Source organism: Schistocerca cancellata, chromosome 5 (genome assembly GCF_023864275.1).
Source record: "Schistocerca cancellata isolate TAMUIC-IGC-003103 chromosome 5, iqSchCanc2.1, whole genome shotgun sequence".
Classification (NCBI taxonomy): Eukaryota; Metazoa; Arthropoda; class Insecta; order Orthoptera; family Acrididae; genus Schistocerca; species Schistocerca cancellata.
Genome location: NC_064630.1, coordinates 93,603,862 through 93,631,582, shown reverse-complemented (window position 1 = coordinate 93,631,582; position 27,721 = coordinate 93,603,862). Strand labels below are relative to the sequence as shown.

Here is a 27,721-nt window from a genome sequence, read left to right as displayed (position 1 = left end):
CGATCGGTTCGATGACGGTTTGGATGTACCGTGCACTATTCAGTGTCCCCTCGACGATCACCAGTGGTGTACGGCCAGTGTAGGAGATCGCTCCCCACACCATGATGCCGGGTGTTGGCCCTGTGTGCCTCGGTCGTATGCAGTCCTGATTGTGGCGCTCACCTGCACGGCGCCAAACACGCATACGACCATCATTGGCACCAAGGCAGAAGCGACTCTCATCGCTCAAGACGACACGTCTCCATTCGTCCCTCCATTCACGCCTGTCGCGACACCACTGGAGGCGGGCTGCACGATGTTGGGGCGTGAGCGGAAGACGGCCTAACGGTGTGCGGGACCGTAGCCCAGCTTCATGGAGACGGTTGCGAATGGTCCTCGCCGATACCCCAGGAGCAACAGTGTCCGTAATTTGCTGGGAAGTGGCGGTGCGGTCCCCTACGGCACTGCGTAGGATCCTACGGTCCTGGCGTGCATCCGTGCGTCGCTGCGGTCCGGTCCCAGGTCGACGGGCACGTGCACCTTCCGCCGACCACTGGCGACAACATCGATGTACTGTGGAGACCTCACGCCCCACGTGTTGAGCAATTCGGCGGTACGTCCACCCGGCCTCCCGCATGCCCACCATACGCCCTCGCTCAAAGTCCGTCAACTGCACATACGGTTCACGTCCACGCTGTCGCGGCATGCTACCAGTGTTAAAGACTGCGATGGAGCTCCGTATGCCACGGCAAACTGGCTGACGCTGACGGCGGCGGTGCACAAATGCTGCGCAGCTAGCGCCATTCGACGGCCAACACCGCGGTTCCTGGTGTGTCCGCTGTGCCGTGCGTGTGATCATTGCTTGTACAGCCCTCTCGCAGTGTCCGGAGCAAGTATGGTGCGTCTGACACACCGGTGTCAATGTGTTCTTTTTTCCATTTCCAGGAGTGTAGAAGCGGGTGTAATGAATATCTGTTAATTAAAGAAACAAATATAGTACAAAATTATTCGAGTTTTGTTTCGTTGGAACACAACTGCAATCAGTCAGGCTGTTTGTGTAGTATAAAATTCAAGGACAGTTAAAATCACCATACTTTGAAATAAAGTGCTGTTAATAGCTGTCAGTCCGACAATTGGTTTGCGGCAGCTTTCCATGATACTCACCATGCTGTTCTATCGTGTGCGAGCCTCTACATCTCTGAATAACTACTGCAACCTATATCTTTCTGAATCTGCTTACTGTATTCATCTCTTGGTCTCCCTCTAAGATTTTTCTCCCTCCCCCACCTCCCCCCCCCCCGCCCCCCACCGCAATGACCTCAAATACTAAACTGGTGATCCCTTGATGTCTCAGAACGTGACCTATCAACCGACGCCTTCTTTTGGTCAAGTTGTGCCACAAATCTCAAGTCACTCCAATTCTGTTCAGAACTTCATCGACCCATCTTATCTTCAGCATTCTTCTGTTGCACCACATTTCAAAATCTTTCATTCTCGTTTTATCTAGACTGTTTATCGTCCATGTTTCACTTCCATACAGGGCTACACTCCAGGCAAATACCTTCAGAAAAGACTTCCTAACACTTAAATCTATATTCGATTTTAACAAATTTCTCTTCTTCAAAAATGCTTTTCTTGCCATTGCCAGTCTACGTTTTAAATCGTCTCTGCTTTGGCCATCAGCAGTTATTTTTCTGCCCAAATAGGAAAACTCGTCTACTAATTTAAGTGTCCCATTTCCTAATCTGATTCCCTTAGCGTCACCTGATTTAATTCGACTGCATTCCATTATCCTTGTTTGCTTTTGTTGATGTTCATCTTATATCCTCTTTCCAAAACTGTGTCTATTCCGTTTAATTGCTTTCCAAGTTCTTTGCCGTCTCTGCCCGAGTTACAGTGTCATCCGCAAACCTCGAACTTTCTTTTCTTCAAAAATGGTTCAAATGGCTCTGAGCACTATGGGACTCAACTGCTGAGGTCATCAGTCCCCTAGAACTAAGAACTACTTAAACCTCTCTAACCTAAGGTCATCACACACATCCATGCCCGAGGCAGGATTCGAACCTGCGACCGTAGCGGTCGCGCAGTTCCAGACTGTAGCGCCTAGAATCGCTCGGCCACTCAGGCCAGCTTCTTTTCTTCTCCCTGAATTTTAATTCCTACTCCAAATTTTTCTTTGTTTTCCTTACTACTTGTTCACTGTACATTGGGGATTTGCTGCAACCCCACCTCACTCGCTTCTCAACCACTGGTCCCTCTCACGCCCCTTGACTCTTATCACTGCCGTCTGGTTTCTGTACAAGTCGGAAATATCCTTTCCCTCCTTGTATTTTATACCTTCTACCTTTAGAATTTCAAAGAGAGTGTTCCAGTCAACATTGTCAATAGCTTTCTCTAATTCCACAAATTCTATAAATGTAGGTATATCTTTCGTTAAACTATCTTCTAAGATAAGACGTCAGGTCAGTATTGCTTTCGGTGCTCCTATATTTCCCCGGAATCTAAACTGATCTTCCCCGAGGTCGGCTTCTACCAGCTTTTCCAATCTTCTGTAAAGAATTGTTGTTAGTATCTTGCAACCATGACGTATTAAACTGATAATTCGGTAATTTTCACACCTGTCAGCAACTGCTTGCTTTGGAACTGGAATTACCACATTCGTTTTGAAGCCTGAGGGTATTTCGCCTGCCTCATACATCTTTCACACCAGATGGAAGACTTGTGTCATGGCTGGCTCTCCCAAGGCTATCAGTAGTTCTGACGGAATGTAGTCAACTCCCGAGTCCTTGTTTCGACTTAGATGTTTCAGAGCTTTCTAAAATTCTTTTCGCAATATCATATCTCCCATCTCATATTCATCTACGAGCACTTCCCTTCCTATAATTTTGCTTCCAAGTTAATCTCGGTTGTATAGACCCTCTATATATTTCTCCCACCTCTCAGCTTTTCCTTCTTTACTTAGAATTGATTTACTATTTGTGCTCTTGACATTCACACAGCCTCTTCTCTTTTCCCCAAAGGCTTCTTTAATTTTCCAGTAGGCAGTATCTACCTTTCCCCTAGTAAAATAAATCCTTACACTTGTCCACTAGAAATTCCCGATTAGCAATTTTCCACTTCTTGTCAATGTTATTTTTTAGGCGTTTGTATTCCCTTTCGCCTTCTTCATTTGCTGCATGTTTAAATTTTCTCCTTTCATCAGTTAAATTAAATATCTCCTGTGTTATCCAAGGACTCCTACTAGGCTTTGTCTTTTTACCTATTTGATCCTCTGCTGCATTCACTATTTCACCTCTTAAAGCTACCCATTCGTCTTCTACTGTAATCGTTTCCCCTGTAGTCGCCCAAAGCTTCCTCTGATGCTCTGAACAACTCTGGTTCTCTTAACTTATTCAAGTCCCATATCTTTAAGTTTCTGCCTTTTTCCAATTTCCTCAGTTTTAACATACAGTTCATAACCAATAAATTGTGGTCAGCGTCAACATCTGCCCCTAGGAATGCCTTAAAATTTAAAATCTGGTTCCTAAATCTCTGTCTAATCATTATATAATCAATTTGAAACCTTACGGTGACTCTAGGTCTCTTCCACGTATGCAATCTTCTTGTATGATTCTTAAAGCAAGTGCTAGCGATGATTAAATTATGCTCTGTGCAAAACTCTACCAGGCGGCTTCCTCTTTCATTCTATAAAGGCACATTTGCATGCCGTGCGTGAATTTCCTCGGAAATGCGAAATCTTAATTAAATAATTAATCTGTGACAAATAAATAAAGCCTATGGCACACAACTGCAGCGCTGTGTCGCTGATAAAACAAAAACACAATTACGATACTCTTATGTTTCATTAAGAAAGAGAGGTCTTGTACAACTGGTGCGGGAAGCACGTATATTTCATTGACTGCTACACCGCCATATTTGATGTTATATAAGAACACTGCGAGTTGCAATCTTACTAGGCACTCGATTCTGTAAAGAATTTATATTTATGAAAGTAAGTAGGATTATTTAACTGTAGGCTTATTCGTTGAATATATCTGATTTAACTAACTGTGTAAACTTTTTATGTTTAGTAGACAGTCACCTCTGTACGACGTATTGACATGGCTGGCAAATTATTCTAATATTGAGATTTAGATTTGAGTCCGCACCTACCGCAGCAGTCTTTGGAAACGATTTAAATACGAAGTCCGATTATTTGAGTCTTATTTCACGGTCAACTACGAATAACATTACATTTACGAAAAAGCCATTGTCAAGCGTCCGATACCGAATAATTAAACGTCCACGTTCCAGATAAGCAAATATTAATTACATCCAATCACTATCATACATAATTAATAATTAATGTTTTATTTTATTTTATTTTATTTATTTATTTATTTTATAATTCCTTTCCCCCAGTCCACATTCACCTATTGTTTTTCCCTATCTTCCTTTTCCTGCTGTCGAATTCCAGTCCCTCATGAGTATTAAATTTTCGCCTCCTTTACCTATCTGAATAATTTCTTCAATCTCTTCATCTTCTACGGAGCTAGCTGGCATGTAAACTTTTACTGTTGAGGTAGGCAGAGCTTCATGCCTGTCTTGTTTACGATAATGCGTTCACTATGCTATTCATAGTAGCTTACCCGCAATCCTATTTTCTTATCCATTATTAAAGCCACTCCTGCCTTACCCCTATTTGACTTTGTATTTATAACCCTTTGTTCACCTGACCAGAAAGCCTGTTCCTCGTGCCACCGACTTCACTAATTCGCACTATATCTAACTTCCACCTATCCATTCCCCTTTTTAAATTTTCTAATCTTTTTGACCGGCTAAGGAAACTAACACTCCACGCTCCGATCCGTAGAATGCTAGTTTTGTTTCTCCTGATAACTACATACTCCTGAGTGTTCACCGCCCGGAGGTCCGAATGGGGGACTATTTTACCTCCGGAATATTTTATCCAAGAGAACGCCATCATCATTTGACCTTACAGTAGAGCTGCATGTCCTCGGGAAAAAAACGGCTATAGTTTCCTTTTGCTTTCAGCCGTTCGCAGTACCAGCACAGCACGGCCATTTTGGTTGATGTTACTAGGCCAGATCAGTCAATCACCCCGACTGTAACTCCTGCAACTACTGAAAAGGCTGCTACTCGTCTTCAGAAACCTCACGTTTGTCTGGCCTCTCAACTGATACCCCTCCGTTGTGGTTCTCGGTACGGGAACGATCTATTGATACGTAATCAGCATGGTTTCAGAAAACATCGTTCTTGTGCAACGCAGCTAGCTCTTTATTCGCACGAAGTAATGGCCGCTATCGACAGGGGATCTCAGGTTGATTCCGTGTTTCTGGATTTCCGGAAAGCTTTTGACACCGTCCTCACAAGCGACTTCTAATCAAGCTGCGGGCCTATGGGGTATCGTCTCAGTTGTGCGACTGGATTCGTGATTTCCTGTCAGGAAGGTCGCAGTTCGTAGTAGTAGACGGCAAATCATCGAGTAAAACTGAAGTGATATCAGGTGTTCCCCAGGGAAGCGTCCTGGGACCTCTGCTGTTCCTGATCTATACAAATGACCTTGGTGACAATCTGAGCAGTTCTCTTAGGTTGTTCCCAGATGATGCTGTAATTTACCGTCTAGTAAGGTCATCCGAAGACCAGTATCAGTTGCAAAGCGATTTAGAAAAGATTGCTGTATGGTGTGGCAGGTGGCAGTTGACGCTAAATAACGAAAAATGAGGTGATCCACATGAGTTCCAAAAGAAATCCGTTGGAATTCGATTACTCGATAAATAGTACAATTCTCAAGGCTGTCAATTCAACTAAGTACCTGGGTGTTAAAATTACGAACAACTTCAGTTGGAAAGACCACATAGATAATATTGTGGGGAAGGCGAGCCGAAGGTTGCGTTTCATTGGCAGGACACTTAGAAGATGCAACAAGTCCACTAAAGAGACAGCTTACACTACACTTGTTCGTCCTCTGTGTGGGATCCTCTGTGTGGGATCCTTACCAGGTGGGATTGACGGAGGACATCGAAAGGGTGCAAAAAAGAGCAGCTCGTTTTATATTATCACGTAATAGGGGAGAGAGTGTGGCAGATATGATATGCGAGTTGGGATGGAAGTCATTAAACCAAAGACGTTTTTCGTCGCGGCGAGATCTATTTCAGTCACCAACTTTCTCTTCCAAATGCGAAAATATTTTGTTGAGCCCAAACTACATAGGTAGGAATGATCATCAAAATAAAATAAGACAAATCAGAGCTCGAACAGAAAGGTTTAGGTGTTCGTTTTTCCCGCGCGCTGTTCGGGAGTGGAATGGTAGAGAGATAGTATGATTGTGGTTCGATGAACCCTCTGCCAAGCACTTAAATGTGAATTGCAGAGTAGTCATGTAGATGTAGATGTGGCTATCTGTACCGCTGTGGCATGCAAGCCACCCCACCGACGGCAAGGTACATGGCTCATAGGGGGCTATCAGTAGTATAATAGCTATATTACTGGCAAATTAAAATTATTTTTTGTCAAACTTCTTTTATCTCATGACTGGTTTTATGAAAGGGTTCGTATATCGGCGCCGCAACTGAGTTGCACTGAGTATTATTGTTTCACGCAAAAGGCGAAAATTAATTGCAACAGTGATATTCTTATTTGTGAAACTGATGAGTTTTGTTTGTCCAAGTAAACTTTATTTCTAAGTTACGCTATTTTGACTAACGGAGAGAGCTGAATTTTAACTGTTTTTTAGCGATTATCTGCGTGTCCTTTCAGATTGTTGCATTCGATTTTCTTCGTTAACTGAAAATCATAGGAAATTTTCTGTTTGTTTTTTAGTAAAGCACTTCTGTTGATTTCAGATAAGTTATGTGATAATTAATGTACTGATAACAAATTGTTTAATGAACAAAGTTTGTCCAACAGGTTTGGTGACTGAATTTAGAAATAATTTGTCAAAATTTCGCAATACACTTCGCTGTCTTTGCCGTTGTCTTTGTTGTGTGTGGTTTGCATTGTTTTAAAACAATCACTCAAAATTTGCGTAAGGAGAAGGTGGAGGAAGTTATTTGTAAGAGTAATTGTTGCACATTTTCTCCGCTAATCATTATTAGTTTCGAAACAAATATTTTAATATTCTGATACGATTAGGCTCACCTGCTCACGGATATTTGCATAGCCAATTACAGAAGGGAAGGTTACAGGGTGACAGGATAACACATTTCTCCTATGAACACAATTATTACAAAGATTTTCATATTAAATTGTAGAATACCTTAAAGCCTACGAGTAATACAATGACCACCTCCTTCCTATCGTTCAGTGACCTCCTGCACGATAGGCTTTGTGACAGATTGGGTCCCAGAATGAACCCCTGTGGAAGGCTTTCCTGGCGCAGGTGCCGGGCACGGCGTCGCGCCGCCACGTCCAGCGAGGCGACGCCCGCACCTGTGGGCCCATGCCCTCCCCCCCCCTCCCACCTGAGTCCCCCCCCTCCCCCCTTAACGCCTCTCACGACCCAGTCTCAGTACAGGCGGCCGCGGTGCCTACAACCTGCGGCCTTCCGATTCAGTCGCCAGCCGACACCGCAGCTTTCGCACCTCCGCACCGAGACTCCGTCCCCGCCGCCGCCACTGCAAGGTATTCGCCCGCGTCCTGCGTTACGGCGCCGGGTCTGCCGGGAGTCGTTGTCACGCGTAACCTGCAAACCTGTCGCCACGATACACTGTTATTGCGCCTGCAGTATTTTTAGGCCCATTTGTCACAAAGTCTGTCGTGTTTGGACTTCCGCCAAGAGTCACAGCGTTTTTTCATCTGTAAATTTTACCGATCCAGTCCCAAATAGAAATCACTGCCATCTGTTTTCAAAGTGACGTCCAGGCTATTGAAACGCTTTGGATAACAGTACACACAACATTGTCAGAGTTAAATATGCAGTCCCGATCCACGGTATGTACACAGACTTCAAAACTACCATAAAACTGACATAACTCGTTTCGTTTCGCGAAAGCCATCGATAAAACACGATAGAAGTCGTTGTAGTAAAAGTCTTGTAATATCTTCGTGCAACATGAGCAATTAGATGCTGGTATAAATCAATAAGTGGTGGACTACAATAGTGGTATATTAGTATTTACTAACATGTTCTTTCATAGCTATAAATGTTTTTTAGCTTTTTCTTTGGAAACAGATTGATAAGTCACACGTGGGAATGATTTTAGAAACTTTTTAAGGAATGTAGATATATGCCATTCCTCTTTCGTCTAATGTCAATAGTCCAGAGAGACAAGAAGCAGTGAGTATTACTGAACTTTATTTGGACGTGCGAATCAGTACGTTTATGAAACTGTTGAACACATAACACTGTAAATGAAACTGCTTCAAATGTGAATTGGTCTGAAAGAAATTAATGTGACTTACTATATAGCACCCAATAATTCGACAATAATTACAAACTCTATATTTTTTACGTATTTTAGCGGAATCTATTTGAATACTGATTTCCAATGAAAATGACATCCAGATAATTGTAAGACAGCCATAATCAGCGGTCAACAGATGTATTGGCATCTATGTACAGTGCTTTGTTGACGGATGAAATGACCAGCTCATGTTTTTAAGGAGAAAATATACATCTCGATTATAATCCATAGCACTGAAGAAAGATTTCTGTATCATTTCCTTCACTTACGGGTGAATGACGCGCAGACTGCGTAATTTTTTTCCATTTCCGAATATTTATCAATGAAATTCGTCAACAGCCGTGTAAGTGAAATGTTATTTTGTTTTATTCTGACTACCAGTTTCGGCATTCCACTGTGCCATCTTCAGGCGCCACATACATCTCTCAAAAATAGACGATTATGTCATACAGTGCCATATATTCCTGGATCTTGTGAATCAGAACCGTTTCCCAAGCGCTTCATTCGGAGATTTGATAACTCCGCTATCGAGTCTTCGATTGATGCATTTGGGAAACGCTTTTGAATTCACTACATCCAGGAATACATGGCACTCTACGAAAACATCGTTTATTTTTGAGAATTGCACATGGGGCCTGAATATTGCAGCTAGCGGAATGCCGAAACTGGTAGTCAAAATAAAATAAAATAACATCTCAATTACACGACTGTTGGCGAATTTCATTGTCCCAGTCCTTGATGGATCAACAGAGATTTCCCAATACGTTCAGCGCCGAGTGCGTTAGTTGTGAAAACGCAAATATGCGTTACTATCTTATGTAAAGAAATCAGCTTGTCACTGTGAAAGAAAAATTGAACAGCAAACAAAGAACAGCGATATTTAGCTAAGTATGACGAAGGCTACCGCCACTTAGCGTGAAATATCCTTGTACTGCGGTTTTGTAGCTCTTTTTCGGAGGTAAACGTAGTATTGCAGACTCAAGGTTATTGCTATTATAATTATCAACTTTTACGTGTCTAGCTTACAAAACTATTTGCTAACATAGCATCAGATTTCAGAATTACACTATTGAACAACTGAATTACAGATCCGGTGCCGGCTGCGAGGCCTCGGGCACAGAATACAAAAGATACCGGAAGCGTTCGGCTGCCGTACTGATCCGATACCGCTCAAACGCCGCACACAACTCACGTCAGTCGGTCAGCGCTGGCCCTAAGATGCAGACATCTCGTTCGAGCGTACTGGAATCGTGCTCTGTAGTACTGAAGTCACGAGACCTGTAGGTCCACGCAAGCTCCCTCAGGGCCGCGGAGTGTTCCGAAAACCATCTTTGACAGTTCGGAACTGCTGAAGTGGTGCATTGTCTTGCTGAATGTATTTTGTTGCCTGGGGGCTAACGTATGTGGATGCACCTCCTACAATTCGCCACTGAGGGAGTGTGACAGATTCACCATTTCATCCAGTCTGAACATCCTCCTCGCCTACCTGGACGTTGCCCAATTCACATGTAAGACGCACCGCCTCGTATGGTTTTCGATGTACTCATACTCTGCCAGCGGTGCGTATTAGCACGTTTCGCGGGTGATCAATCATGGAGACTTTTTCCATACTTTGAACGTCCAATAGCTTTGCATCCATGGTACTCCCTCTGCCGCTTTTGCTCAGTGTGAAGTACAGATATGACGGTACACACTGCACACTATTATAGAGGAGGTTGTTCTCGACATATGGCTTCTCATTGGGTGTTGTCCGGCACTGAATTGGCGATTTGTTACCACAGTGTGGGGCGCCTATCCTTCGTTCACTGATCTGTGTCAACATGTCACTGCCGTCGGCCGTTGTCTCTAGCGGCAGGTTTCCAAAGTCGTGGCACTAACGATACCATTGAGATGGTGGCACGTGAAAACCCATGTCCCTATTCGACTTCGTTGAGAGAGTGTCCAGGCGCTGGGCATCCAGGATCCGGCCGCATTATCGTACAACTTGCCGATGTCACGCGAATGGCCAGTGCAAGTGATACACCGAAATATTATCTCTACCGCGGTGATATAAGCATCTATGTGTATACTCCGTAAGCCACCTTACGGTGAGTGGGGGAGGATACTTTCGGTACCATTTCTTTTATTTCGGATATCAAACTCAACGGTAATAAAAATTTTCTACTCAACTGTGTTCCTTGTTTATTTGAAATCGATTGCGAAGTCTTTTATGGCTTGATCTTCAGAGATATTTATCGAAATGAAAACAAAAACAAAACACGCAAGTACTTCTTGTTGATGTACCACAGCATTCACATATTTACAATATTCGATACAGGTTCTTTACAAAGATGTCGCATATTTCTCAAAGAGGTAGTATTGGTCAAAACTAGAAGAAATGTTCCTAAAGAAATTAGTCCAGAAACGAATACCTGTTGATAGTTGAGCCAATATGTCCGCTCATTCCCAACTGTCCGTCAGGGTGACCAACTCCCCCGTGTTATAGCAGTCTTTTTTTATTCCTCTCGCTCCCTTTGCGCCGCCTATTTTTCCCGCACAGCTCGTCAGTGATCACTGTTATGAACATGAATTCCGTGATGCACTGTCCATAGTTCAAATACCCCGACCGACAAAAAATGGTTCACATGGCTCTGAGCACTATGGGACTTAACATCTGAGGTCATCAGTCCCATAGAACTTAGAACTACTTAAACCTAATTAACCTAAGGACATCACACACATCCATGCCCGAGGCAGGATTCGAACCTGCGACCCTGGTGATCGCGCGGTTCCAGACCGACAGATCTCGATAAGTTTTCGTAAAATATTCGGTAGCCGGTCGATGTGGTCGAGCGGTTCTAGGTGCTTCAGCCCGGAACCGCGCTGCTGCTACGGTCGCAGGTTCGAATCCTGCCTCCGGCATGGATGTGTGTGATGTCCTTAGGTTAGTTAGGTTTAAGTAGTTCTTAGACTAGGGGACTGATGACCTCAGATGTTAAGTCCCACAGTGCTCAGAGCCATTTGAACCAATAATCGGTACTGCTGTCAACATACAGTCTTCATCTGTTTTTCCCGGGTTCGATTCCCGGCGGGGTCAGGGATTTTCTCTGCCTCGTGATGGCTGGGTGTTGTGTGCTGTCCTTAGGTTAGTTAGGTTTAAGTAGTTCTAAGTTCTAGGGGACTGATGACCATAGATGTTAAGTCCCATAGTGCTCAGAGCCATTTGAACCATTTTTGAACCATTCATCTGTTTGTGGTTCTACGGAAATAGGACGGTTTGGCTCAAGTGAATGCGAGGAGCAGAGAAAGTATGACATAGCTTACGCGTCTAGAGGGGTCGTAAGAGTGGGAATCTTTACTTGTTTCGCAGTCAGTACTGTCAACCCACAGATGTGTTCTCCTCGCGCTAATCAGCAACTATGTCATATGCTTATATAGCACACGGAAGTAACGAGAACCCTGAAAAGCGGTTTATAGAGACGTTCGTGTTGAAACACATTCGCTACGTTATTTGTTTCTCAAGTGGCTGCCACAACAAAACATTTCGCAGCGTATGAAATAACTGAGTAAAACTATGCAAATTATGCCAGTTTTCTATATTTATAGCCCATTTCAAGAAAATGTGATGTATCTGTAGAGCTGAAATTTATCCTTAAACCCTCGTCAAAGTCATAGTCAGATGATGACAATCTCCCTTGAAATGTTGGTCGCTCTTCTGTCTCTTACGTAGCAGTAGACACTAGGCAGTGCTGCACGTTTCTACCATGTATCCTGAGGCATCCTTCAGTCCTTCACTTTGTAAAAGATGTTATTCATCAAGGGTGACACAGAGTAAATGTCAGCCTTGACAGAGTCGTGGTAATGCACTCTCAAGGATGACATTTACTCTGTGTTCGTGCCTCATTCTTGATAACATCTTTTTCAGAGCTGTTCACTAACAGTGTGCCTTCCCTGACGACAATAGGAGTTTAAAGTCTGACGAAGTTCTTGTAATCCGGAAACCGGTTAACAAAATAAAGCTGTAGAACATACACAAAATTGTGCTTTTCATTTATAATCACGTTGTTCTGCCAAGAATGAACGGAAGAATAAGTTGACTCTGTAAGATCTCTAACGTCCCTAATTTTCTAGTAGTAGTCATTTTGCAAGACGTACGTTGGAGGAAGTAATACAGTGCCAGATTCTTTCCTGGAACGGACGCTCTCGGTACTTCAACAGTAAACGTCTCCGAGATGCACAACACATCTCTTGTTGAGTCTGTCTCTGGTATGTGTTGAACGTCTCCGTTAGACTTTCGCGGTTACTAGACGGTCCCGTAATGAAACATGCCGTAGTTGGATGTATCTTACCGGAGTATTCCATTTACGCTACATAACGGCCTCAGATTAACGAGCAGTAGTCAGGAATCGGTCGCACAAGCGTTTTGTAAGGCATTTATTTAGTAGAAAAATTACTTTGGCATAATATTTTTCCAGTACATCTCATCCTAGCATGTGCTTTTCCTACAACTAGCTTTGCATGATAATTTCTCTAAGTTGCTGCATACAGTTACTCTTATTTTACCGTTGTCATTACGTGCAGCGATTTATCGCCAGTTGAGTAATCAATGCCTTCGTCTACGCAATCAGTTACATTTATTTGCATTCAGAGTCAAATGACTCTGCAAGTCATCCTGTGATTCGCTATAGGATTTGGCGTCGCAGCCTTCTTACAGATAACAGCAGCGCCCACTATACATAGCGACTGTTAAATGTTTGCCTGTGCATCTCAAGTCTCAAAATGCAGTTAGTTTCAGAGCTATGCTACACGAGGATTATATGGCCCACAGTGTTCACTGTACACACACACACACACACACACACACACACATCGACGAGCCAAAACATTATGACCTTCTGTTTAATAGCGTCTTGTTCCACTTTTCAAACACTTTACAACAGAGATTCTACTTAGCATGCCTTCTAAAAGTCCTTGACAGGATTCCAGAAGTATGTGACACCAGATGTCTACGTACAGGTCAATCAGTCCTCGCAAATTACTGGGTGGTGATTCACGGGCAAGCAGCTGGCGCCCAACATGTGTTCCAGTGGCTACAGATCAGGCACATTTGCTGGGCAAGACATCAATGTGAGTCCACTATAAAGCACCTCAAATCACAGTAACACGATTCTGACCTTGTAACATGGGCAGTTATCCTGCTAGAAGATGTCATCGCCGTAGGGAGAGACTTTAAGCATGAAGCAATACAGGTGGTCCACAACGATGTTCACGTAGTTCATTGCCGTCATGAAGCATTCGATTACCACCACAGATCCCATAGAAGCCCAACTCAGTGCATCTCACATCATAATTCTGTCCTCACTGGTCTGCATCTGTGACGCGGTGCATGTTTTGTGCTGTGATTCACCTGACGGCGTGTAAGAACACAACCATCGACCTAGAGTAACGATAAATGCGATTCATTCGACAGGCGACACGTTTCTATTGATCCACTGTGAAAACTCAGTGAAGCTCACTGTAATCGTAACTGACGATGTCGTCGGATAAACACAGGACACGTAGGGGTCGTGTGATGTGGAACTCCATGTTCAAGAACGGCTTTTGAACGGTGTGCTCCGAAACATTCTTGCCTGCACCAACATCATACTCTGTCATCAGATCTGCCGCAGATCGTTGCCTATCTTGGATTACATAGTGGGGAATTCCCCGACCTCTACTTTTTGTGACAAGAGGTGGTCGTCCAATACCATACGGCCTAATCGTTATTTCACCAACCTTCAACCACTTCTCACAGGTGGTCACGACAGTAGTACACCAACAGGCGACCAGCTTCGTTGTTTCAGAGCTTTTCGTTTCCAGCTGCTGGGCCACAACAATGTGCCCTTTGTCAGAACCGCTTATATCGGTGGATTTCCGCATTTGCGGCCCATATCTTCGATGTAATGATTGCCCATTTGTCTATCTTACGCTTACAGTCTTTTCTTACTGCGTCACGTGCCGCAACACCACCGGGAAGTGGGCAATGGTCATAATGTTTTGGCTCACCAGCGTACTCATACAGTGTTTGAGCCGGCCGCGGTGGTCTAGTGGTTCTAGGCGCGCAGTCCGGAACCGCGGGACTGCTACGGTCGCAGGTTCGAATCCTGCCTCTGGCATGGATGTGTGTGATGTCCTTAGGTTAGTTAGGTTTAAATAGTTCTAAGTTCTAGGGGACTGATTACCATAGAAGTTAAGTCCCATAGTGCTCAGAGCCATTTGAACCATTTGAACAGTGTTTGATTTGTGACGGTACGCGCCGGTACCACGTACCGGTACTTCTGACGAAGAAAAAAGCCTTAAAATAAAGTTTCAAGAAAACAGCCCCGGAAGGTCACAGTAGCGGAACTACTGTTTTTAATACAAATCAAGCACTATGTAACACTCCACTAAGTTACCTCTGAAACTAACCATAATTCAGATACTCGTGCGTGAAATTAGATTAATAGCCATATATTTGACACATCATACTGTCTAGAGCTGGTCAGATGCATCTCGTTTTGAGCACTGTCAATCTGCATTGTATGAGCAGAATTCTGCATCTGCAGCTACAAAGTGCAATAAACACAGAAAGCTAAAGCTCAGAATTTCATGTGCAGTGTAAGGTAGGTTAATAACGTCACATTGGCATCACATTTCACCACAATTCTGCGCAACGCCACCGTGGACGTGTTAGACCATGAGAAGGTCGTCACACCTCCTCTTACCAACATATCACCCCTTATGGAAGTCTGCAGGGCAGTGCCCAATCTACAGTAGAAACCACAAGATCCTCCAGAAGATTCCAGCAGAGGGGTCGAAACGTCGATTCTTTGAAGAAATATGGCACAGCCTAACAACACACAACATTTTAACTTCATCTCACCACTTCTCTTCACACCTCTGAGGCGGCGGTCAGAGCCGCTGCCCCCAACGGTGAAATCATGCGCAGCCCCACTGAACGCGATCACACCTCTTTGGAGCGCTGTGTGTCTGCAGTTTTTCCCTGGTATACACGGTGAACCACTAGGGGCCATTAAAAATCATTCGACAAAATTTGAGCGTGACCAAAGCCGAAAAGGGTATTCATGCTTTTTCATCCCTACTTCCTCGCGCTCTCCTGTGGCGAATGCACAGAAGGAACGAAAAATTTATACATGCGTGAAAAAAAATGCAAAAAGGTTCCTCTAAGGCCCAAGAATTCGGCAATACCCTCGGTTCACTTGCGTTGTTGGCCAGTTTAAAAAAGGCTCTGTAGAGGAAGAATATCCACCGATCCCCAACCGCCGGCAGTATAGGCAACCCCTTTGGCATCCCTCTGATTTCGCACTTAGCCAGCAGGCGCTAGTGTGAGTCCTGGCAACATGGTGTGGGGAACCATCGGGTATGACTTCAGGTCACAGCTAGTACTGACTGAGTGAATTCTGACAGCAGAACAGTCCTCATGTGTTACACCTCATTTCAAAGTTTCGGACACCATTTTCGTATAGAATAATGAGCGTCCTCATGTGGCACGTGTCTCTGTGAACTAAATTTCTGCACAAGGTACTCCTGTGGCCAGCAACTTTACCAGATGTGCTCCCAGCAGAATGAATGGTGTCAGCTCGGATGTCACTTCGTCCCATTGCCAGCGTCCAGGATGTAAAGGACCAGTTACAACAGTTATAGGCCAGTTTTCTTCAGAGGAGGATACAACTTCATGACAGCGTTTCCAAACGATTAAGTTCAAGTATTCAGGCCAGATAAGGTGCAACGGCACATTGATAAGCAGGCTCTTACTGCGAAGTTCTCTTTAATTTCACTATTTTGTGATCATTGAAATCATATCACAACGCCCTCAGTCCGTGAAGTTTCAGTTTGTTTCCTCCTCCCTTTCTGGGTGCTCCACTGTTTCTGTCAGGCAGTGTATACACACAATAGAGGGATTATGCAGCAGGTTTCTCGTTAAGATTTCGTATTAGAATGCTGGTCGCGGTATCTTTTCAGACGAGTTCCGTTCTTAGGACAGCATAAGAAGGATATGAGGAAGCCCAGGGGGGAACGTTGTTTCCAGATTCCTTTCGTCATCATCACACCAGCCCAAGCATCTGACGTCATGGTATGGAGTACTGATGGGTATGCCACAAGATCACCACTGATTCGCAGAGTCGGTGATTTGGATAGCAGAAGTTACACTATTGACATGTTAAACATGGCGGCTGTATCCTACCTTCGAGACGTTCTGCGCGACATTATCTTTCAACAAGACAAAGCAAAACCCCTTACTTGCTGTGCTGTTCCGACATACCTCAATAGAAAAGGTGTTCAACTGTTTCCGTCACCAGCGCTTTCGGCAGATCTCTCATCCACTGAAGATATCTTCTCACGGGTTGCACACCTCTATTCGCCAAACGCTGGTATGTGGTCATGGAGTAAGGAGAGACTGACAGGTCAGCACTTGCCATCCTCTATGATTGATGGATGCTACCATCGACTTGAAGCAGCATGGAATGACGTGCGGGTATCTGTAATATAAGCTCAACTCGGCTCGATGCCCAACCGGGTTAGAGACATTCTTGCTGCCAGAGTTAAGAGCTGTGTAAACTAAATTTCACGCCCTGTGTACCTCCAGATCACCAACAAAGATTAACATGAGAAAGAACATGGTACCTCTCGTAGCAAACGGAAATTTTTCCTCGCTCAATACGCGAATGGAATAAGAAAATCTCTAATACTACCGAGAAATACTCTCCGCCATGCACTATAGTTTTGTGGATCATATTTATATGCAGAGTATGAGACTTATATAACGTCGAATAAGTAGCAGCTCCAGTACAGTCTTTGATACTGCGTGAAAGCGGGCAGGGTTCAACATACAACTGTTACAGGTGTCGAGTATGATTCCTTTTACTTCTTCATCTTTTCTTTGCGTTGTGTCCGTGTCGTAACTTTTTTGCATAATGTCAAGCACGATGCCCATTGAAGCGAGAGAAAGCGCCTAGCGAGTGAAAGGAGACTACACGCCACGCCACCGCAGAAGCTTTTTACGACTGTTCTGTGTGGAATGGTTCCTTTTGCGACGATGGGGACAGTCCTGTGGTACTAAGATCTTGCACTCCCAAGCCATTATGAGGTTTCGTCGACAATCGGGTATTCTCTGCACTCTCAGAACGGGATTAGAGCGGAAACAGAAGTCACTGTATTTAATCATGTTCATATGCCATACGGTTGCTTCTTGGGAAATTGTACCAAAGGCATCAACGTGAACACCGCTATCGATTGCCTTCTGGAACTAACCAAAGAATAAAGGAAGCTGGTTTTACACGACTTGGGATTAAGGAAACAATGTGGATTCCTAATTTTTCCATTAAAATTTATTGGTTATATACATTTTTTGTAATCGAAATCAAAGGTTGTAATGATTTCCATCGCGACAACTTTTTACGCCAACACCAGTTGTAGACTATCTCCCTGAATTAGCACGTCAGTATGTATTATACACGTTCTTCCGAATACACATCGCTGCTCTTCTGTTTGAGAAGTATGTAAGCTCACCGGACAAAATACGGTCACGCCGTTAAAAGGACGCTTTGGAGCGCTGCAGATGATGTAGAACTGGTACACACACGGTCGTATGATCCGCCACGGCTAAGCTAAGTCACATCAGTGAAGCGGTGTGTGTGCGCCAGTCAGTTGCATGGAACCAGCGCAGTGAGATGGGTCCACATGGAGAAGTGACAGAATGCCAGAAAGGAGCTGTCGTAGTTGGACGTGCTAGTGACCACACTGGGAATGAAGCTACCCGATTTGTTCTTGTTGTATCAGTGCGGACTGTCCAAAGTTTCTACAAGGAATGGTTTGACTCGCACATACTATGAGGGGCAGTCAAATGAGAACAATACCCGCTACAACGGGGACATGGAATGGTTCCATTCAAAAAGTAATCACTACACGCATTCAGACATTTATACCACTTGAGACGAGATGACCAATTCCTTTTCGTAGAACGGGGTTGGCCGCTGACGGATCCATAACCGCACCCGCTCCTACACTTCCTCGTTCGACTGAAATCGACGTCCGCGCCTTTCTTGCTTCGGATTAGCAAAGATGTGAAAATCACGTAACGGAGGACGTTGTTGCGTTTCCTAACTAAATCGCTGAAGCGTAGCCTTCGTCCGATTGGCAGTGTGGGCGTTATCATGCAGCAGGAAGATTCCGTCAGAAAGCACTGCGATAACCCGTAAACAACTGGCAAAGCTAACAGTGGAAACATCCCACGACCCTCCCCCCCCCCCCCCCCCCGCGCCAAAGAAATCCAAAGCTGTGAAGTCACGATGGCCTCCTTCCGCGTACGTGGAACCACAATCAACTCACGGCACTGTGGGGGACACTTCGCAAAAACTGCGTGCGCCGTGAAGTCAGAACCATCCTCTTGAACGATAACATCTACATCTACATCCATACTCCGCAAGCCACCTGACGGTGTGTGGCGGAGGGTACCTTGAGTACCTCTATCGGTTCTCCCTTCTATTCCAGTCTCGTATTGTTCGTAGAAAGAAGGATTGTCGGTATGCCTCTGTGTGGGCTCTAACCTCTCTGATTTTATCCTCATGGCCTCTTCGCGAGATATACGTAGGAGGGAGCAATATACTGCTTGACTCTTCGGTGAAGGTATGTTCTCGAAACTTTGACAAAAGCCCGTACCGAGCTACTGAGGTCTCTCCTGCAGAGTCTTCCACTGGAGTTTATCTATCATCTCCGTAACGCTTTCGCGATTACTAAATTATCCTGTAACGAAGCGCGCTGCTCTCCGTTGGATCTTCTCTATATCTTCTATCAACCCTATCTGGTACGGATCCCACACTGCTGAGCAGTGTTCAAGCAGTGGGCAAACAAGCGTACTGTAACCTACTTCCTTTGTTTTCGGATTGCATTTCCTTAGGATTCTTCCAATGAATCTCAGTCTGGCATCTGCTTTACCGACGATCAACATTATATGATAATTCCATTTTAAATCACTCCTAATGCGTACTCCCAGATAATTTATGGTATTAACTGCTTCCAGTTGCTAACCTGCTATTTTGTAGCTAAATGATAAAGGATCTATCTTTCTCTGTATTCGCAGCAAATTGCACTTGTGTACATTGAGATTCAATTGCCATTCCCTGCACCATGCGTCAATTCGCTGCAGATCATCCTGCATTTCAGTACAATTTTCCATTGTTACAACCTCTCGATACACCACAGCATCATCTGCAAAAAGCCTCAGTGAACTTCCGATGTCATCCACCAGGTCATTTATGTATATTGTGAATAGCAACGGTCCTATGACACTCCCCTGCGGCACACCTGAAATCTCTCTTACTTCGGAAGACTTCTCTCCATTGAGAATGACATGCTGCGTCCTGTTATCTAGGAACTCCTCAATCCAATCACACAATTGGTCTGATAGTCCATATGCTCTTACTTTGTTCATTAAACGACTGTGGGGAACTGTATCGAACGCCTTGCGGAAGTCAAGAAACACGGCATCTACCTGTGATCTCGTGTCTATGGCCCTCTGAGTCTCGTGGACGAATAGCGCGAGCAGGGTTTCACATGACCGTCTTTTTCGAAACCCATGCTGATTCCTACAGAGTAGATTTCTAGTCTCCAGAAAAGTCATCATACTCGAACACAATACGTGTTCCAAAATTCTACAACTAATCGACGTTAGAGATATAGGTCTATAGTTCTGCACATCTGTTCGACGTCCCTTCTTGAAAACGGGGATGACCTGTGCCCTTTTCCAATCCTTTGGAACGCTACGCTCTTCAAGAGACCTACGGTACACCGCTGCAAGAAGGGGGGCAAGTTCCTTCGCGTACTCTGTGTAAAATTGAACTGGTATCCCATCAGGTCCAGAGGCCTTTCATCTTTTGAGCGATTTTAATTGTTTCTCTATCCCTCTGTCGTCTATTTCGATATCTACCATTTTGTCATCTGTGCGACAATCTAGAGAAGGAACTACAGTGCAATCTTCCTCTGTGAAACACCTTTGGAAAAAGACATTTATATTTCGGCCAACGATAACGCCATCCCCCAAACTGGCAATCGGACGGAAATTACCAGCGATTTGGTTGGGAAACACTGCAACATCCTCCATACAGCTTGGATCATTCACCGTACGTTTTTCATATACACTCCTGGAAATTGAAATAAGAACACCGTGAATTCATTGTCCCAGGAAGGGGAAACTTTATTGACACATTCCTGGGGTCAGATACATCACATGATCACACTGACAGAACCACAGGCTTATAGACACAGGCAACAGAGCATGCACAATGTCGGCACTAGTACAGTGTATATCCACCTTTCGCAGCAATGCAGGCTGCTATTCTCCCATGGAGACGATCGTAGAGATGCTGGATGTAGTCCTGTGGAACGGCTTGCCATGCCATTTCCACCTGGCGCCTCAGTTGGACCAGCGTTCGTGCTGGACGTGCAGACCGCGTGAGACGACGCTTCACCCAGTCCCAAACATGCTCAATGGGGGACAGATCCGGAGATCTTGCTGACCAGGGTAGTTGACTTACACCTTCTAGAGCACGTTGGGTGGCACGGGATACATGCGGACGTGCATTGTCCTGTTGGAACAGCAAGTTCCCTTGCCGGTCTAGGAATGGTAGAACGATGGGTTCGATGACGGTTTGGATGTACCGTGCACTATTCAGTGTCCCCTCGACGATCACCAGTGGTGTATGGCCAGTGTAGGAGATCGCTCCCCACACCATGATGCCGGGTGTTGGCCCTGTGTGCCTCGGTCGTATGCAGTCCTGATTGTGGCGCTCACCTGCACGGCGCCAAACACGCATACGACCATCATTGGCACCAAGGCAGAAGCGACTCTCATCGCTGAAGACGACACGTCTCCATTCGTCCCTCCATTCACGCCTGTCGCGACACCACTGGAGGCGGGCTGCACGATGTCGGGGCGTGAGCGGAAGACGGCCTAACGGTGTGCGGGACCGTAGCCCAGCTTCATGGAGACGGTTGCGAATGGTCCTCGCCGATACCCCAGGAGCAACAGTGTCCCTAATTTGCTGGGAAGTGGCGGTGCGGTCCCCTACGGCACTGCGTAGGATCCTACGGTCTTGGCGTGCATCCGTGCGTCGCTGCGGTCCGGTCCCAGGTCGACGGGCACGTGCACCTTCCGCCGACCACTGGCGACAACATCGATGTACTGTGGAGACCTCACGCCCCACGTGTTGAGCAATTCGGCGGTACGTCCACCCGGCCTCCCGCATGCCCACTATACGCCCTCGCTCAAAGTCCGTCAACTGCACATACGGTTCACGTCCACGCTGTCGCGGCATGCTACCAGTGTTAAAGACTGCGATGGAGCTCCGTATGCCACGGCAAACTGGCTGACACTGACGGCGGCGGTGCACAAATGCTGCGCAGCTAGCGCCATTCGACGGCCAACACCGCGGTTCCTGGTGTGTCCGCTGTGCCGTGCGTGTGATCATTGCTTGTACAGCCCTCTCGCAGTGTCCGGAGCAAGTATGGTGGGTCTGACGCACCGGTGTCAATGTGTTCTTTTTTCCATTTCCAGGAGTGTATATCAGTGTTAGTGGCAGAATCTGCAGTAGTTAAGCAGAGTTAGTATTAGCCTTATTAGTTCATAATCAGGTTTACGCACATCCCCACTTCAGACACTCCAATCATTTTAATACTATTTGATATATTGGAACTGTCATTTCTTAGGTAACCATGATGTAAAAAAGGAACTGTGCGTGTAAAATCCTGTGCAGATGTAAGAGAGGGCCTGATGGCCCTAATCAGGTCAGCTTAAATAAAATAACGTGGCGAGATCATAAAAGATTGTAACCGACAAGGACCGATGACGAGTTTCACCCCATATGAATGCAATCCGTTTGAAACCCGACATAAATTGCTGCTGTCACTGAAATTAAGTCTATCTCCACCAGTTTCAGAAAGTACATTGCGATAAAAACTGGATGCAATGAACGCTTCGTACCTCGCTAAAGGCCATGACGAAGAAAGCTGCACTTCTTCAACGAGCCAAACCACATAACAACCTGATAGTAGCCTGCTGCAGGAGAGTGGTTTCGAGCGAGTAACGAACAAGCCTCTTTTCGAACGGTGCAAGGCATCTAGTACACAGACAGCCTAATAAGGCGTTTAACTCACAGTGAGTGGAGGCTGCATTTCAGGCCTTGGTGTTCCCGTGATATTTTGGAGATGTATATAGGGACTAACTTGGCTCTCTCATTTAGGCTACAGTGACACTAACCAGGATGTTTACTTCAACATTCTCGACGATCAAGTGTTCACCATCCTTCTGCATCGTTGCAATGAGTATGGTGTTGACATTCCCGTCTTCCAAGAGGAGAGCAGCCCTCCTCATAGGGCTGCCTGCCTACGTTCCTAGTTTGAGGAACACTCACGCAGCTATCGCACCGCGATAGGACCACTAAATCACACGACCTTAATTCCAACGAAAATGTCTGTGACTATTCGAAACAGCGAGTGAGTTGTAGTAACCAACGTCCTCGCAACCTAGCGCCCCTACTGGATCTTCTCATCAGTCAGTTGTAAGCTGAAGGAAATTGTATACTTCTTCGTCAATGTGAGGCCATCGTCAATGGTGGAGGCGATGTTATACGCTATTAGTGTCATGTCTCCTCACAGTGAATAATTGTTTGTCCGGTGTGCTTATTTACTGAACTGTTCAAACAATCAAAATACTTATCTCAATACATATTTACCATCGAGGACTAAGATCAGCTAGTCCTGGCCATGACTGTTCGTTTCACAGTCCTTTTAATCGTAGCAGCCACCTCACTTTTCCTCACACTGCTCTGGACACCTGCGTTTCACTCGGGCCGCCTGATGAGTGAATCTCCGATATTTGACATAGAAACCATCGTCAGATCCCTGATTTCAGCGAATAAGACTTTTAGACTCTGTCTACAAACATGACTGGTGACATGAGTGATGTTCCAACCTGTATAGAATTTGGTCTTGAGAACCCATATGAAATTAACAGTAAGATTTACTACAGTGTTAGCAGCAAAATAATACAAAGTTAATTTTTTGTTATTGTTAATGTGTGGATAATACCACATTCAATATACAACAGAAGTGTTGGTTCTCAAAAGGTTCTGTTTTGTTTAAAAAAGCCATCACCATATTGGACGTGAAGGTTCATTTCAACATCGCATAGCCTTACTAAGCGTAGTCCTGTATCAGGAGGTATATCCTTGCCTTACCCTCCTCAGTAACCTGTGACACAGTTGATGGTGATCCGTCAGTCGGATGGGGGCGCTCCTTGATGCCATTCGAGAGGAGTCGGCCATAGGCCGGCAACGGGTTTCACCCATCTCCCTTCTATCATCATCAACATCATCATCCAAGATAAACGCAACGCCACAGTGTACACGCATCTATTCCACTCACCCACACTCCACAAACAGATACAAGACACAATTCTCACATATCCGCAAGGAAAAAGTTTGTTGTACGGGGCGGGAGGAAACCTATTGCTACTACTCGGCTGAATCCACCACTTGACGGTTTCCCCGCCCAGCCATCGATGCCATACTGCTGTACCGTTGCCTTCCTCCGACCACTGAACTAAGACTATCTTGGAATCCGAACCACAGCGTTCATTTCACGTATACAGATTACGGACGGAGGTGAAAGAGACAACAAATTTCTAAAGTTTTAGAACTGAGTGGGGATTTAACTCCGTACCTTCCGACACAGAGACCGATACTGATGCACTTAACTGCAAAGCAACTCCACTATTTCTTTAAGGTCATCATATTCGCCGTTGACTGTACTAATTATTTATTTCACAGTTGCGACTTCGGCTTCTGGGCCGTTTCCAAGTGGTGCTACAAAAGCTAAAAGAATACAAAAACGAAGGAATATATAAGCCGAAATTACAACTGTGAAATAAATAATTTGCACAGTCAACGGCGAATATGATGGTTCAGATGGCTCCAAGCATTATTGGACTTAACACCTGAGGTCATCAGTCCCCTAGCTTTAGAACTACGTAAACCTAACTAACCTAAGGACATCACACACATCCACGCCCGAGGCAGGATTCGAACCTGCGACAGTAGCAGCAGCGCGGTTTCCGACTGAAGCGCCTAGAACCGCTCGCGAATATGATGTACTTTAAAAAATTATACCTGGTTGTGAGCCTCGATCATGAGAAATGACGCTCCAGTTGTTTACAGACGGAATAACTTCGCGTGCTTGTCATATTCTTCTCGCGTGTACACTGACGACGTTCCGACGAACCTTACTACAACGTAATTACGGGCGTTCTGCACGCTGCCCTTTAGCATGTGAGGCTGTTCGGAGAATAAAGAGCACTTTTTCCGAGATATGCTGTCATCTACATGGTTTTAAGGAACCGCACATGAAAGTTGCCTTACTTGTCCATGGCTTGCGCATAACAGGTAACAAACTCAGAAACTGAGATTGTAAAAGACCTCAGCAGGTCTTTTGTCCGCGTTATATGTTCCCGTCAACTGAAATTCGCTGGAGAGGAACGGGCGTGACGAGGTGAATAATAGACGTGTTTGCCTCTGTTTCTCAATTTATAAAGCTCTTCAAGAAACATGGTGGAAGTCAAACTTTGTGAAGTGCGGTGCAAGAAGCTCTTATGCGTTTGTGACTAAATAAAGTAACGATTGCATTTTCCTTCAACTGTTACGGCTTCAGAAGTGGAAGGAACAACTTCACATCCGAGTCCTAACGACGAACTCAATGCTACGCTACCCAGCAAGCCATCGCATTTGCAATGCCAGTTCTGATTGCCACGTAGTTTCCTCTGCAGTGTGAAAGTTCTTGTTGTTGTTGTTCTTCTTCTTCTATGCCGAGTACTGTTCTTAGGCGAATATGACGGCGACTGCTTCATTTTTGGAGAACTGATTGGACACAGTTACGTCGCCCTTTAAGACGTGAAGTTTTGCTTTAACCTTCTGCAATATAACTGCGAAATAGTTTTGGTAACATTTTGTTGCCAGCCGCGGTGCCGAGCGGTTCTAGGCGCTTCAGTCCGGAACCGCGCTACTGCTTCGGTCGCAGGTTCGAATCCTGCCTGGGGCATGGATGTGTGTGATGTCCTTAGGTTAGTTAGGTTTAAGTAGTTCTAAGTTCTAGGTGACTGATGACCTCAGATGTTAAGCCCCATAGTGCTCAGAGCCATTTGAACCATTTGATAACATTTTGTTTTTCCTACACCAGAACGCTTTAGCATTTCTGACTGTATCGACTCAGAAGACTTGAATCAGTCGTTTGTGTGCTACGGCCTTACACTTCGCTTTTCTTTAGACAAAACCTCTGACCCGTGTAATAAGAATGGAGAGAATTATAGAAGCCTCGCCTATATGATCATCCGACATGTTTTGAAGAAGCCTTAGACCAAGAATCATTTCAAAGGCTAACGGAGATAAAAATTCGAAAACGATTCAGGTTCGTACCCGACTGCAGTGAATTTTATTGCTAAAAGTAATGTGCTCACTACTGTTATCCACCAGTACCATGGCAAACACGAACTAATGATAACTAGTGGAAGATCATGACACGAATCCAAATTTCGTGCTGAGGGTTGCTCTCCTCTTGGAAGACGGGAATGTTGACACCATACTCATTGCAACGATGCAGAAGGATGGTGAACACCTGATCGTCGAGAATGTTGAAGAAAACATCCTGGTTAGTGTTACTGTAGCCTAAATGAGAGAGCCGAGTTAGTCCCTATATACATCTCCAAATTATCACGGAAACACCAAGGCCTGAAATGCAGCCTCCACTCACAGTGAGTTAAACGCCTTATTAGGCTGTCTGTGTACTAGATGCCTTGCATCGTTCGAAAAGAGGCTTGTTCGTTACTCGTTCGAAACCACTCTCCTGCAGCAGGCTACTATCAGGTTGTTATGTGGTTTGGCTCGTTGAAGAAGTGCAGCTTTCTTTGTCATGGCCTTTAGCGAGGTACGAAGCGTCCATTGCATCCAGTTTTTATCGCAATGTACTTTCTGAAACTGGTGGAGATAGACTTGATTTCAGTGACAGCAGCAATTTATGTCGGGTTTTTGTGGTAGTGCTTTCTCCCACACACGTTGTGGGAGAACCTCTGGTTGTAGTGGTCGGAAGTAACAGGAGGAAACTTGAGTGACAATGGAAGCTAGTCAGGCGTTTGGAGTGCTAAGACAGAATAACTGATTTAAATAAATGGTCAAGGCGACGGCACACGATATACAGGACACAGGGATCAAGCCCCCTGTGACACAATGCCCTTTCTGGCATTTATCACATCATTCATCACCATAGAACTCCACTTGATAAAAGACGTGATTCGACAGAGGGTTTCATTTTATTGCTGTTGGGAGGTGAATTTTGTTGGACGTGACAAGGATTTGCTTGGGAGTCTCACTGACGCCATGTCATCGACTCCTGCCACCGTTCCCAAGATGGTTTTCCTAGCGGATAGGTAACCGTCAGGATCAGCCAGTCAGTTCTTTTTTGTTTTGCTTTAGGGTGCAAAAACAACACCAATCATTCATGCTGACTGTAAGCTATGTTAGGAGACAGTGTCAACTAGCAGCGCTGGTGGCGACTCTAGGAAATTCCACATGAGAAGCAAGGATCCCAGTACGCGTCCCGGTCGAGCAGACAGACTGTCAGGAAGTCTCATATAGCACCCTCAACTCCAGTTGTTACCTATTCTTTCAAAGTTTTTACACCGCTGCAGCAACTGTTACAAAGAAACGAGTGACAGAGCATATAATTCGGCTCAGTCCGATAAGCTGTATCTGAAAAGTATATCCGTTCTCCTATGACGTCAGTGTCAATTAAAAGTTTGTTTTCAGTTAGTATCTGATACTTTGATCTGTTAGCACCGATTGGTCCAGAAGACGCTGAAAACTACTACTCTGGAGAAAAAAAAGTTGTTAAACATGATTAATAACTGGATGAGGATATCGAGAACACAACAAACTGATGAAAATGTTGAATCGAATAAAATTTTTCGGAATATGTGTTTTACGAACGAAATTCCATGAAATAAATAGAAACATTGAAAAAGAAGTTTAAGTACTGTTTCTCATCAGGAATACGATCAATCTGAGGAACAATATCAATCCCACAGTGAGAGAAAAGGTTTTAATCATAAATCCGTTCGCTATCTTCTAAGATGATTTGCAACTAAGTATTGCAAGGAGGTCACTCCCGATATTGACATCAAAAATATTTTCCATTCTATTTTTCCAGGTTTATAACAAATGAGCAAAACTTTCTTGTAAATCCATTTAATTTACATAGAGACTGTGGATGTGACAGTG

At 44.8% G+C, this 27,721-nt stretch overlaps 1 protein-coding gene across 1 annotated transcript in view; it reads left to right on the top strand.

Annotated features, from left to right (window-relative positions):
- Window positions 1–7,528: 7,528 nt before the first annotated feature.
- Window positions 7,529–27,721, top strand: part of LOC126188081 (proton-coupled amino acid transporter 1) — a 287,378-nt gene continuing 267,185 nt past the window's right edge. The window contains exon 1 of the mRNA XM_049929533.1: window positions 7,529–7,602. The gene's annotated coding sequence lies outside the window, so the exon portion shown is untranslated. The remainder of the gene's footprint in view (window positions 7,603–27,721) is intronic.